At 44.2% G+C, this 2500-nt stretch overlaps 1 protein-coding gene across 1 annotated transcript in view; it reads right to left on the bottom strand.

Moving 5' to 3' along the window:
* The window catches only part of LOC124019755 (protocadherin-17-like), an 87700-nt gene that overhangs the window by 37537 nt on the left and 47663 nt on the right, over positions 1-2500 (bottom strand). The window lies entirely within an intron of this gene.

Below are 2500 nucleotides of genomic sequence, written 5' to 3'. Positions count from 1 at the left end.
GTCTGTCTGTCTGTCTGTCTGTCTGTCTGTCTGTCTGTCTGTCTGTCTGTCTGTCTGTCTGTCTGTCTGTCTGTCTGTCTGTCTGTCTGTCTGTCTGTCTGTCTGTCTGTCTGTCTGTCTGTCTGTCTGTCTGTCTGTCTGTCTGTCTGTCTGTTTGTCAGTCAAACCAACCATCCAGCTTCTCCTCTCTCTCTGCATCACTCCTTCCATCCTCTGTGTTTTCCCAACGATTAGATTTGAACCATTCTGAGTGTCATCACGTTGTCGGAGTAATCATTCATGATGTCCCCAGAGAAGGTTTGGGAGAGAGAGGAGAAGGGAGGAGAAAGAGAGGAGAGGGGAAGAAAGAGAGGAGAGAGAGTGAGGGAGAGGAAGAGAGAAAGAGAGAGAGAGAGGAAGCATGGAGGAGTTCACTAAATAGACAATATGCTCAATTTGGCAGATCTCATTAATTTCCTCAGCTGCATAATCATTCCCCCCCCTCTCTCTCTCCTCTCTTTCTCTCTCTCTCAATTTCAATTTCAATTCAAGGGGCTTTATTGGCATGGGAGACATATGTTTACATTGCCAAAGCAAGTGAAGTAGATAATAAACTAAAGTGAAATAAACAAAATATTTACAGTAAACATTACACAGTTCCAAAAGTATAAAGACATTTCAAATGTCATATTATATATATATACAGTGTTGTAACAATGTACAAATGGTTAAAGGACACAAGATAAAATAAATAAGTATAGATATGGGTTGTATTTACAATGCTGTGTGTTCTTCACTGCTTGACCTTTTCTCGTGGCAACGGGTCACAAATCTTGCTGCTGTGATGTCACACTGTGGAATTTCACCCAGTAGATATGGGAGTTTATCAACATTAGATTTGTTTTCGAATTCTTTGTGGATCTGTGTAATCTGAGGGAAATATGTCTCTCTAATATGGTCATACATTGGGCAGGAGGTTAGGAAGTGCAGCTCAGTTTCCACCTCATTTTGTGGGCAGTGAGCACATAGCCTGTCTTCTCTTGAGAGCCATGTCTGCCTACGGCGGCCTTTCTCAATAGCAAGGCTATGCTCACTGAGTCTGTACATAATCAAAGCTTTCCTTAAGTTTGGGTCAGTCACAGTGGTCAGGTATTCTGCCGCTGTGTACTCTCTGTTTTGGGCCAAATAGCATTCTAGTTTGCTCTGTTTTTTTGTTAATTCTTTCCAATGTGTCAAGTAATTATCTTTTTGTTTTCTCATGATTTGTTTGGGTCTAATTGTGCTGCTGTCCTGGGGCTCTGTAGGGTGTGTTTGTGTTTGTGAACAGAGCCCCAGGACCAGCTTGCTTAGGGGACTCTTCTCCAGGTTCATCTCTCTGTAGGTGATGGCTTTGTTATGGAAGGTTTGGGAATCGATTCCTTTTAGGTGGTTGTAGAATTTAACGTCTCTTTTCTGGATTTTGATAATTAGTGGGTATCGGCCTAATTCTGCTCTGCGTGCATTATTTGGTGTTTTATATTGTACACGGAGGATATTTTTGCAGAATTCTGCGTGCAGAGTCTCAATTTGGTGTTTGTCCCATTTTGTGAAGTCTTGGTTGGTGAGCGGACCCCAGACCTCACAACCATAAAGGGCAATGGGCTCTATGACTGATTCAAGTATTTGTATTTGTGGTCCTTTTTTTCAGGGGCCCAGGTCTGTCAGGGCCCAGGTCTGTCATAATCTGTCAGGGCCCAGGTCTGTCAGGGCCCAGGTCTGTCATAATCTGTGCAGAAGATCTATCCCCCTCTCTCTGTTCTCTCTTTGTTCTCTCTCTCTCTGTTCTCTCTCTCTGTTCTCTCTCTGGTTCTGCTCTCTCTGTTCTCTCTCTGTTCTCTCTCCTGTTCTTTTTAGCTCTCTGTTCTCTCTCTCTGCTAGTACTGTCATTTGACTTCAGATTCAGATCCTTAATTGGTATGTTGAATTTTATGTTCCTTTTGATGGAACTTTTGAAGTTGCCTTGTCTCTCAGGTCGTTCACAGCTTTGTGGAAGTTACCTGGCGCTGATGTTTAGGCCAAGGTTTGAACAGTTGTTTGTGTGCTCTAGGGCGACGGTGTCTAGACGGAATTTGTATTTGTGGTCCTTGCAACGGGACTTATTTTTGGGCCCAGGTCTGTCAGGGCCCAGGTCTGTCAGGGCCCAGGTCTGTCATAATCTGTGCAGAAGATCTAGGTTCTGCTGTAGGCCCTCCTTGGTTGGTGGACAGAAGTACCAGATCATCAGCAAACAGTAGACATTTGACTTCAGATTCTAGTAGGGTGAGGCCGGGTGCTGCAGACCGTTCTAGTGCCCACGCCAAGTCGTTGATATATATGTTGAAGAGGGTGGGGCTTAATTAAGCTGCATCTCTGTCTGATCCCCCTCTCTCTGTTCTCTCTCTCTGTTCTCTCTCTGTTCTCTCTCTGTTCTCTCTCTGTTCTCTGTTCTCTCTCTGTTCTCTCTCTCTGTTCTCTCTGTTCTCTCTCTGTTCTCTCTCTCTGT

This window comes from Oncorhynchus gorbuscha, unplaced genomic scaffold (assembly GCF_021184085.1).
Source record: "Oncorhynchus gorbuscha isolate QuinsamMale2020 ecotype Even-year unplaced genomic scaffold, OgorEven_v1.0 Un_scaffold_672, whole genome shotgun sequence".
Taxonomy (NCBI): Eukaryota; Metazoa; Chordata; class Actinopteri; order Salmoniformes; family Salmonidae; genus Oncorhynchus; species Oncorhynchus gorbuscha.
The sequence above is the reverse complement of the archived record's forward strand: the minus strand, read 5'-3'. Positions and strand labels throughout refer to the sequence as shown.